The sequence below is a fragment of the Triturus cristatus genome, chromosome 2_2 (assembly GCF_964204655.1).
Source record: "Triturus cristatus chromosome 2_2, aTriCri1.1, whole genome shotgun sequence".
In the NCBI taxonomy this organism is placed as follows: domain Eukaryota; kingdom Metazoa; phylum Chordata; class Amphibia; order Caudata; family Salamandridae; genus Triturus; species Triturus cristatus.
The window spans coordinates 464073861-464086505 of record NC_140582.1 but is presented as its reverse complement, the minus strand read 5'-3'; positions in this window follow the sequence as shown (position 1 = coordinate 464086505).

Here is a 12645-nt window from a genome sequence, read left to right as displayed (position 1 = left end):
GGTAAATTTTAGGGTACTGATACTTTCATTTAAAATGTTGAAGTATTCTTGGAATTCCACACATGTTCCGTTCCTGACGATTAATAAATCGTCTATGAACCTTGACCAGCTCACGATCCTTTTTACAAATCTTTTGTGTTTGGGGTTCCATGCGACTTCTTGTTCCCACCAACCCATTAGTAGGCAAGCATAATTTGGGCTAAAAGAAAAACCCATAGCGGTTTCGATTTTTTGTCGGAAAATTTCATCTCAAAGGAAGATATTTTTTGTTAAACAGAATTGCATCATTTCTATGAGCATAGTATTGTGATCTCTCAGGTGGATGCTCCTTTCTCTCAAGAAATAATTGCTTGTCGCCAATCCTTGATCGTATTCTATGGTGGTATAGAGTGAGATAACATCCATTGTTATCAGTTGGTATGTCTCTTTCCACTCTATTTTCTGCAATATTCTCAACATATGGCTGGTGTCTTTTATATAAGAGCTGAGTTTCTCGACAAATGGTTTAAAAAAATAGACAATGTAATTGGCTATTGGTTCAAGCAACGAACCTCTTGCAGACAGGATTGGTCGTCCTGGTGGATTTTCAGCACTCTTATGAAGTTTCGGGAGAAAATATATCGTGGCCATCACTGGATGATCTACTGTTAAATATTTTCTTTCCTCTTCGTCAATTAAGTTGTTAGCAGTCCACTCATGTAATTTTGAATCAATCTCTCTCTTTATAGATGTCGTGGCATTGATTTGTAGTTGTTCATAATATGTCATGTCCTCCAGTTGTCTGTGTGCCTCAGTGACATATGCTTCTCTTCCCCAAATTACAACATTTCCACCTTTATCTGCATTTTTAATTTCGATTTGCTTGTCCGTTGCTAGATCTTTTAAGGCTTCCCTTTCTGCTTTTGTCAAGTTGTCTCTATGGTTCGATTGTTTCATCTTATAGAGATCTTGGATTACTGCCTTTTGGAATAAGTCTATCTTATTTCCCGGTGGTAGTTGTGGATAAAATTTGGAATTTGCACGTTTGTCACTTAACCCTGCACCCAACTGTGGACATGCTGTTTGTAGAGTAATTACTTCTCCTTCCAATGCGTTAAGATTTAGTAGTGTTAAGAAATCTTCTGCTTCTTTTGCTTTTAGGGTTGATTCAGATATTTGTATTTTTGTTGGTTATTTCATTTTATTTTCCATAAAATATTTTGCCAGTTTTATCTTCCTGATGTATAGAAATAAGTCTATTCTTGTCTGAGCCAAGTCAATTTTTTGTACTGGACAGAAATGTATTCCTTTTTTCAATAACGAAATTTCCATTTCTGTCATTTGGCGATTAGATAGATTGACTACTTGTAGTTCATTTATTGCAGGTTCCTCTTCTGTTTCATGCTCCTGGTTACTGCTCCCATCTTGTCCGCGGGGCCGCTTGCTCCTTTTTCCTCTCCATTGTGGTTTCTTCCTTGCCATGGGCGTCCTCTTCCTTTGCCCCGTTGGAATTGCTGCGTTTCCCGATTTTGCTCCCATTGCTTTTGCTGCAAAACCAGGCGCATGTCCCCTAAAAATGTTTGCTTTATTCTTTCAGTTTGATTTTCATTTTCATTTTCACTGAGGTCCATAGAAGCTAATGAGAAAAAACTGCTTGATGAACTTGCTAGGTTACTTGTTGGTGCTTGTCTCCTAAAAGAGTCGAATTTTCGCGCGAAGGTGAATATTTTAACTTCAGAATAGTCAATTGTATCATGTACAAATTTTGTGTGTTTCCGTTGTCGTACCAATTCTTCGTGCTTTTCGATTTGGCTCTCTAGCTCCTCTTTAAATTTTACCATTTCTGGATTTAATTTTAAGGTAGCCAGTTTTTTTTCCATTTCTTGTAATTCATCTTTAATTTTGTTTAATGATATTTCAATATGTTTTACTAAAATCTGAATCAATCCCAAGGATGAATTTAAAACATACTCTCTCCACTCCTGTAACAACTCATTGGTGGCATCTTGGTGTTTAGGCATTAACATAATTCTAAGTCCCCCTGGGACTCGTTGTACCTCAAAATATTTTTTGAGAGTGATTAATTCCCATGACTTGTTGATTTCTTTCCTGCTTAATTTTTCCCACATCCGTAGTTTGCCTTTTGTGTCTGACTTTCCTGTGGTAGTTTGCGTTTCCACTTCCTTTGCCACGTTTTCATTTTCAAACATTGTTGTTAGAAATTCTTTTCTGTTTGCCTCTCTTTTTTCCATGTTTTTCATCTGTCTGATTATTTAATTGCCGTTTATTAATCCGTGTTTTTCTTTCCTTTTCAGATCGTTTGACCCGCTTATTCGTTTCTTGTTTTGCTTGACCTTTTTGAACTTTTTATGGGCCCGTGACCGAGAGTCTTTTGTTTGCACTTCAGTAGCCGTTTTGTAACTGCTCTGTTTGATTTCAAACGACCTTGCAATCTCTTTTTCGACTGTCATCCAATTCCTCTAGACAAATAACCAACTATTTAGACAACTTTTGTTTGATTGAAACAATTAAAGAACATTCGTTTCACACACATGCGCTTACCTTAATGTCTTCAGTTTTTAGCGCTGCGTGTGTGATCCTTTTTCTGTTGGCGTTCACCACTGCTGATAACAACATTCCACCAAACGGTTTCCTTTACAGCAGCATATGTGGCTCTCATATGCGTTGCATTGCTCCCGTGGTTGAAACCCAAACCGCTATTAATCACTGCAGGTATCCTGGTTTCCCAGAAAGACGGGCCGCAATCCTCACAGTCACATTTAGGTTTTTTTGTTTTCCTTATACGTCTAGCATCAAGTAGAGTCTTTCTACGCGTTTCGGCATTACAAATGTGAAAACGTGGATTCAGAACAAAATGTCACCTTTTCATATGTATAGTCTTTTCTTTACCATAATTGTTATCATACAAGGAAATATATGCATTTATAAAGTTTTGGCAGCATTTTTCTGCAGACAATTTTTTTATAATGAAAGAACCCTTGTTTTCAAAATAGTTCAATTCTCTATTTATCATTATACTATTCTGAAGGTAAAATATTCACCTTTGCGCGAAAATTCGACTCTTTTAGGAGTCAAGCACCAACAAGTAACCTAGCAAGTTCATCAACCAGTTTTTACTCATTAGCTTCTACGGACCTCAGTGAAAATGAAAATCATACTGAAAGAATAAAGCAAACTTTTTTAGGGGACATGCGTCTGGTTTTGCAGCAAAAGCAATGGGAGCAAAATAGGGAAACGCAGCAATTCCAACGGGGCAGAGGAAGAGGACGCCCATGGTAAGGAAGAAACCGCAACGGAGAGGAAAAAGGAGCAAGCGGCTCCGCGGACAAGACGGGAGCAGTAACCAGGAGCATGAAACAGAAGAGGAACCTGCAATAAATGAACTACAAGTAGTCAATCTATCTAATCGCCAAATGACAGAAATGGAAATTTCGTTATTGAAAAAAGGAATACATTTCTGTCCAGTACAAAAAATCGACTTGGCTCAGACAAGAATAGACTTAAATCTATACATCAGGAAGATAAAACTGGCGAAATATTTTATGGAAAATAAAATGAAATAACCAACAAAAATACAAATATCTGAATCAACCCTAAAAGCAAAAGAAGCAGAAGATTTCTTAACACTACTAAATCTTAACGCATTGGAAGGAGAAGTAATTACTCTACAAACAGCATGTCCACAGTTGGGTGCAGGGTTAAGTGACAAACGTGCAAATTCCAAATTTTATCCACAACTACCACCGGGAAATAAGATAGACTTATTCCAAAAGGCAGTAATCCAAGATCTCTATAAGATGAAACAATCGAACCATAGAGACAACTTGACAAAAGCAGAAAGGGAAGCCTTAAAAGATCTAGTAACGGACAAGTAAATCGAAATTAAAAATGCAGATAAAGGTGGAAATGTTGTAATTTGGGGATGAGAAGCATATATCACTGAGGCACACAGACAACTGGCGGACATGACATATTATGAACAACTACAAATCAATGCCACGACATCTATAAAGAGAGAGATTGATTCAAAATGACATGAGTGGACTGCTAACAACTTAATTGACGAAGAGGAAAGAAAATATTTAACAGTAGATCACCCAGTGATGGCCACGATATATTTTCTCCCTAAACTTCATAAGAGTGCTGAAAATCCACCAGGACGACCAATCCTGTCTGCAAGAGGTTCGTTGCTTGAACCAATAGCCAATTACATTGACTATTTTTTTAAACCATTTGTAGAGAAACTCAGCTCTTATATAAAAGACACCAGCCATATGTTGAGAATATTGCAGAAAATAGAGTGGAAAGAGACTGATAACAATGGATGTTATCTCACTCTATACCATCATAGAAAACAATCAGGGATTGGCGGCAAGCGATTATTTCTTGAGAGAAAGGAGCATCCATCTGAGAGATCACAATAATATGCTCATAGAAAATATAAAATTCTGTTTTAAAAAAATATCTTCCTTTTTGGAGAGGAAATTTTCCGACAAAAAATCGGAACCGCTATGGGTTTTTCTTTTAGCCCAAATTATGCTTGCCTACTAATGGGTTGGTGGGAGCAAGAAGTGACATGGAACCCCAAACACAAAAGATTTGTAAAAAGGATCGTGAGCTGGTCAAGGTTCATAGACGATTTATTAATCGTCTGGAACGGAACATGTGTGGAATTCCAAGAATACTTCAACATTTTAAATGAAAGTATCAGTACTCTAAAATTTAACTTCGAATTAAACAATCAAAAGGTAGTATTTTTGGACACAGAAATATATATTAAAGATGGTAACATCTAGACTACACTCCACCGAAAAAGTACAGCGACCAATGCAACACTTCAAGCAAACAGCTTCCATCAGCCCTCACTTATATGAAGCATACCATTTGGAGAATTCCTTCGAATTCGGAGGATTTGCAGCGAAGAACCAGAATGGCTAAAACACAGCAGAATCACAAGGGGGAGATTCAAAAGCAGAAAATATAACGCCAACATAGTGAATAGATGTTGGAAACGGGCAAATGATAAATCCAGAGAAGAATGCTTGACACCTAAAGAGCATAAAGAAGACAGCAATGATCAGAAAAAAATCAGGCTAATCACGGATTTCTCTCTAGATTCAAAAGCAATAACTGCAATTCTCAAAAAGAACTGGAAGATTTTACAATTGGACAACTCAATAGGTAAGTTAATGGGGAACCACCCTATTATAACCTATCGTAGAGCCAAAAATGTAAAGGACTGCCTGATACACAGTCACTTTAAAGGAAAAGAATGAAAAGAATCTTGGCTACGAACAAAACATTTTGTAAAATGTTTTAATTGTAAAGTTTGTAAAATTGCAAAACCAATGACTGAGTTCCAGATGGCAAACAAAAAAAGTTGGAAGATTCAGGAATTAATCACATGTAAGATGAAGTACACAATCTATGTGATAGAATGCCCTTGTGCTCTCAAAAACGTTGGAAGTACTACATGTGAGTTGAAGAAAAGAATCCTGGAGCATGTTCGGGCAACAATAAATAAAGACAGAAGCAACGCGGTGGCTAAGCATATGGAAACCACCCACGAAAGTGACTGGATGACTCTTAAATTTTACGGAATCGAAACGGTACCGTACAATACAAGAGGAGGAAACGGGGAGAAAATCCTCTGGCAAAAAGAATCACGACATATCATAAACATGAGAAGTATGATGCCATTTGGTCTGAACCAATCAGAGGAGTTATATATACATTTATAAAAAATTGCAACTAAATCTTGGCATGAGTGGACCAAAACAAAAATAAAAAGAATGAAAAAATATGGACCCTAATAAAGAAAACAAGTAACCAACATCTAAAAGAATTGAAATTAATAAAGAAATCCAATATATATACGTATAATGATAAATAGAGAATTGAACTATTTTGAAAACAAGGGTTCTTTCATTATAAAAAATTGTCTACAGAAAAATGCTGCCAAAACTATATAAATGCATATATTTCCTTGTGTGATAAAAATAATGCTAAAGAAAAGACTATGCATATGAAAAAGTGACATTTTGTTCTGAATCCACGTTTTCACGAACTGAGTTGTTAAGATAATTACGTGAAACTACAAGTCCCAAGAGGCTATGGGGTATGAATACACGTATTGGAAGGAAATGATGTAATCATTGTTTTTTCAAAAGGTTGAAATCAGCGCGAAATGTATACCGTGAGCAAGGCATTTGTAACACGTAGAAAGACTGTACTTGATGCTAGACGTAAAAGGAAAATAAAAAACGAAAATGTGACCTGTGAGGAGTGTGCGGCCCATCTTTCTGGGAAACCAGGATACTTGCAGTGATTAATAGTGGCTTGGGTTTCAACCGCGGGAGCAACGCACCGCATATGAGCGCCACATATGCTGATGTAAAGGAAACCGTTTGGTGGTAATATATATATATATACATATATGAAGGCAGGTGACCTCTGAGCCCAGAAGTCGATTGAAAACGCACTCTCTCGGAATCTGCTGCTTTTAAGTTGCTTTTATTCCATATTCACAAGCAAAGCTATGCCCAACGCGTTTCAGTTCTCAACTCGAACCTTGATCACGGGTAACAACCGGGCATGACCAGACGTTATTTATTTCTACTATTTAAATTACTTCCTGTTTGTTTAGTTGCAAAGCATTCTGGTCAATGTAGTGCACACAATTCTTATTTTTACATGGTGTGAATGTTTCTTATTGATAATTCATACAAGAAAAGGAGTGATAATTTGCAAAACCATATGTGAAACACAGTGCATAATGAAAACGATTGTAAAATTAATAACTTTTAGCTGTGTGGAAGCCAAAACGAATGTTGCGATAATTCATCAATAAATCATTATTACAGTCTAATCCCTCTAGTGGGTGTTGATATTTGAAATCCTATCAGTATATTGGGAACAATTAATATTCATCATGAGATTTTCACTTTCTGTTTGATCACGGAGAATTATTTAATTTATCCCACTGCCCATGATTTAGTCAAGGCTGTTGCAAAAGGCATTATCTTCCCCCTAGTGGGTGTATATGTTAATTCTAATAATTACATATATTGCCTACAGACCCTAAATTAATAATAGCATTTTTCATGAATGCCGCACACTGACTTAAGACTACCATTGATGTCATTGTAACTAATTAGTCAAAACTGTTCCCCAGATAAATAGTTCAATGCTAATGTCCAAGTAAAATATGCATTCCAAATTTTACAAATGTTCAAACAGTTCCTCATCCTGATTTAACCCGTGAGGAGTCAGGGTCCTGAACGACACAATATGCTTTGATTCTTTTTGTCGGAGATGTTTTTCACGATTACCTCCTCATTCTGGGTTGGGTACTTGTTCTATTGCATAGAATCTCAGCAATTCCCATTTGCTCTCATGCATTCTTTTCATGTGCTTGGCAATTGCGTTGGAATGGTCCCTGTTAACAGTAGCTCTTATATGTTCTAAAATGCGTTTTTTGATCTGACAAATAGTACTGCCTATGTACTTTAAATTTCAAGGGCACTCCACTATATATACCACGTATTTGCTTTTACAAGAGATATGTTGATTTATTTTCCACTTGACGCCCTTTCTGATTTCAACCTCCTTTTTTGTGGTCGCTATTTTACAGGCTTTACAGTTTTTGCATCGCCAGAATCCTTCGATTTCAGTCCATGTTTTCTGTGGTTTTAACTTGAAGTGGCTACGGGTTAGTTTGTCACCCAAATTCGGAGCTCTCCTGTAGGTGACATTGGGGTGATCCCCTATAAATTCAGCAATCGTCGTGTCTAGTTTCAAAATGCCCCAATGATTTTTGAGTATGTAAGTCAGATCACTGGTTTCAGTCGAATAGGTGGTTATTAGTCTTATTTTTGTGAGATAATCTTGTTTAATTTCTTTTTTTCCTGGGGAATTCAAGTCGATTTTTCAATTTCGCCTTCAGTAAGCTTTTCTTCACCACTTTGCTCGGGTAGTTTCTTTTCTCAAACCTGGTTTGCATTGCTCTGCTGTGATTTTCAAATTCATTATCCGCTGAGCAATTCCTGCGTACCCTTAGGAATTCTCCATATGGTATATTCCATTTTTGATTGATGGGGGGGAAACTGCTTGCATGGAGAACTGAATTGGTGGCTTTTAAACCGTGGGCACTACAGGATTCACACATATATATATATATTATCTACTGGCGGTCGCCAGTAGATAGTTATAGTTAGGACCGTGTTTCCATAGGAAATCCGCAACATTCTATTTGGAATAACTTTGGCGCCGGTTGACGAATCCTCGCGAAATTTTCAAAATAGGTGGGGCGCTCCGCTCCGCTCCTACCCTGAAAGTCTCGGGGGGATTCGTCAAGCGGGGGCTGAGAAAAAAGGGGGGTCCCAAAACGCGTTATCCCCATGCAATTTTCCATAGGGACCTTTAGTCCAAGGTACAGCCCGAACGGCTGAACAGAATTACTTGAAATTTGGCAGAGAGGTAGTCCTCAGCTCAGGGATGTGCCTTTTGCAGGTCTGGTGTCAATCTGTTCAGTAGTTCCTGAGAAAATCAAAAGTAAAATCATATATATATGTGGGCGGAGCCTAACCACACATCTCATCCTGAGATCTGATTGGCTGTCAGCACTTCATCCAAGAAGTGTTGGCAGCCATCTTGGGACCAATATACATGATAGCACCTCATTAAAAAGCATTGTAGTTAATAGAAGGTTTTAAGACTTTAGTTACATTATAAATCATTTGTTGATGGTACCATACTCATTTTAGGAATTGTGGTATGTTCTAAGGTGATTTCACCATGTGAAATAGCCTTCTGCTGGGATATCATGATTGAGAGAAAAATATTTTCTCATGCTTTTCCCACAGGGGTTTGGAAGGTGATCTATAAGCTAAACCGAGAGCTTATTTTCTGTAAATTCACATTATCTTTCTCAGTCATGTGAGAATGAAGTTTCACATTCTCAGTAAAACATGTACATCCAACAAGGGCAGAGACTGTCAGTTGATTCCTTTGTGTTCTACTGCAGCTTCACAGAGTGTTCCAAAGAACAACTAGAGCGCTAACAGTCCTACTTATGATAAACGTATGGCACACCTGAAGCCATCTTGCTTGGATTAAAGTGGTAACTCTTAAAACTTTTAAAAAGGAACAAAATGAGGGTGTCCATTTTTCCATAAAAAGTATGATTAGTGCTGCAGAAAGAAAAATTAGGGCACATTTTGAGTGACTTCTCAAATCCTCTTCTATTTCATTAAAAAATTCTGACATGCAGACTGAAACATGCACTTTCAATACCAGCAGCAGTTTTCCCTGGTGAGCAGTAGCTTTACTACAGTGATCTAATGAGCAAAAAGAGTGCTAACATTCTGAATTTATGGCAAATGTGTGACACATCTGAATGCCTTCTTGATGGAATCAAAGTAAACAACTGAAAGTATTTCCTACTGAGGAGACTGCAGTAAATGAGGAAATTAGGAAACTTCATAACAAATAAGTCTCCCAAGATGGCCACCAGAGACAAAAGAGCCCAAATGTAGCCCAAATATCACCCAGAAGTAGCCCAAGTATAGCCCAATGACAGAATGTCCCAGAGTGTTCTTAAAAACAACTAGAGCGCTTACTGTCTTCATTATGACAAAAGTATGGCACACCTGAAGCCATCTTGATTGGAATAAACTGGTAACACTTAAAACATTTAATTTAAAAAGGAACACAATGAGGGGTTTCATTTTGCCATAGAAATTATGATTAATGCTGAAGAAAGAAAATGAGGGCACATTTTGAGTGACTTCTCAAATCCTCTTCTATTTCATTAAAAAAATTCTGACATGCAGACTGAAACATGCACTTTTAATACCAGGAGCAGACTTCCATGGTGAACAGTAGTTTTACTACAGTGATCTAATGAGCAACTAGAGTGCTAACATTCAGAATTTATGGCAAATGTGTGACATATCTGAATACCTTCATGATGGAATCAAAGTAAAAAACTGAAAGCATTTCCTACTGAGGAGACTGCAGTACATGAGGAAATTAGGAAACTTCATAACAAATAAATCTCCCAAGATGGCCACCGGAGACAAAAGAGCCCAAATGTAGCCCAAAATCACCCAGATGTAGCCCAAATATAGCTCAATGACAGAAGTGTGCAAAACACTTATTATTTTGTGTTTTTGCAGTTTTATATAGTGCAGACTTGTCAGGTATTGGAGTGCATTACATGAGCATTGGTTACATCACACAAGAACAAATTCATTTTGGTTGTAGACATGGGGAGAATAAGTGATTTGACCAGAATCACAGAATGTCGAGCTGAAGCAGAAACTCCAACCTGGTTCCCCAGTTGCAAAGTCTGCAGTTCTGGAAGTAACACCACATCCTCTCCCCTAAGTGCAACATTTAATCAAGTGGTCAACTGGATAAAAAAACATAAAGATAACAAATAATTTAAAAGTGCTTTGTCGCTATTTGACAACTCAGAAAATATGTCCTTATTTTAGTCTTTTAGAGCACTAACCATAATTTTGATGCCAATAAGACACTCTCATATATGTAATTTCTAAAGGAAATGCTCTAGGTATTACAGTTTTGATTACATCAAGATGACTTCAGGCGTTCCACACTTTTGTAATAAATATAGAATGTTAGCAATCTAGTTGTTCATTAGGATACTGTTGAGAGGCAGAGGCCAGGGGCACGGACTCTGAAAATTGAAGGCAGGTAGGAGGGTGCAAAGGCAACAATTTAACCACACTGAGCAGGCAGGAAGGGCCGTGGCAGTACAACAGACTATGGAGGGCAGTGGAAAAGGGGGCAGGGGCAACAAACCAACAATACAGGACTTGCAGAAGGAAGAGGCAATGGTAGTACAACCATACATGCCAACAGACCCGATTCAGCCAGGAAACGTCCAATGTTTTTAAGCTCAAATGGGCTTTATTTGATCTGTCTCCTGTCTACAATCTCCTCTTTTTCAATGTAACTCAAAGGGGAAAATCAATACCCCAGTTTTTTTTCAAAATCTCCCTCTTACCAAGTTCAAAATGTTCGCAAGTATGGTACATTGGATCATGGAAGGAAATGGGGTAGGGACATGGACTTGGATAACAGAGGACAGGAGGGACATGGAGAGGTGCACCAAACTGACCCTGCAGGGCAGGCATCAGGGTTTGCAGCAGCACAATACACCACACAGGGCATGCGGGACGGGAGTGCAGCACAACAATCCATAGAAAGCAAGAGGGAGGGGACAGGACCATGCACATGGACAACAGAGAACAGAGGGGCAAGAGGCAATGGTAGCTAGCTGACCATAATGGACAGACAGGAGAGAAAGCTGCAGCATAACAGACCATAAAGGGCAGGAGGGACGGATCAGTGGCATTACAATGGAACAGACAAGCCAGGAGGGAGGGAGTAGGGGTCTGCACATGTAAACAGAGGGCTGGGGGCAAGGGGGCAGGGCAGGAGCAGCAAGATAGCCATGGAGGTCAGGCAGGATGGGCACTAGAAGCAAGACACACCATGAAGAGCAACAGTGAGACTGTGATGGCATACCCACAGACCATGGAGGGAAGGTGGGAGGGGGTCAGGGGCAGCTAACTGACCACACAGGGAAGGTGGGAGGGGTCATGGCAGCACAGAAGACCATGCATGGCAAGTGGGAGGGTTAGTGGCAGCACAATGGCTATGATGGGCAAGAAGGAGGGTGCAGGGGCATGCACAAAGGACGATGGAGGATAGAAGGGAGGGTTAGGACCTGTGCACAGACAAGAAAGTTCAGGGGAAGGGGCCTCACAACAGACCGCACGGGGCAGGCAGGAGGAGCAGTTGCAGCACAACAGACCAGGGAGGGCAGAAGGGTGTGGCAGTACAATGGACCATGTAGGACAGGAGGAAGAGGATAGGGGCATGGCATGTGGACAGGCAGGGTGGAGGTGGCAGGGACAGGTTACAGTCATCTGACAATGCTAGGCAGGTGGGAGGGGAGTGGCAGCTCAACAGAACACTCAGAGTAGATAGGAGTGGCAGGTCCATGGAACATGGTGGGCAAAAAGGATGGAGCAGGGGCATGCACAAAGACATCGGAGGGCAGGGGGAAGAAGAATCGGGGCAGCAAGCTAAGCACAGAGTTTAAGCAGGAGGTCAATGATGGGGCATAGAATTGGGCAATGGAGGGCAGGAGGAGTGGACTGGTACATCATACTAAATTGAGGGCAGTGGCAGCCATCAGACCATGCATGGCAGGAGGGAGGAGGCTAGTCCATGGATTCACACAACAGAGGATAGGGAGGAGGGGGATGGGGCAGCAAGCTAACTGTTCAGAGAAGCCGGGTATTAGGAACTTTATTGTTTTTAAAACGTGTGTCTGTGCGAACTACTTAAAATATGAACAAGTATGCAGCATAATCTCACTTTTATTCAGGAAGAAGAGGACGTTTGTGACTGTGACTCCGGGCTCACTTGGCAGAAACACCCCCTGACCCTCCACCCCCTATCGCAAAATGTAATGCCCGTGAAAAGGGTAGGTGAACACAGTGTTATATAGAACATAGTCCTGAGAGCACGATTGAAAATGAAAACTAGATATAGTGTATGGTATAAACTATGCACCAAAAAGTGTGATATAAGATGATCCGGGCGTGA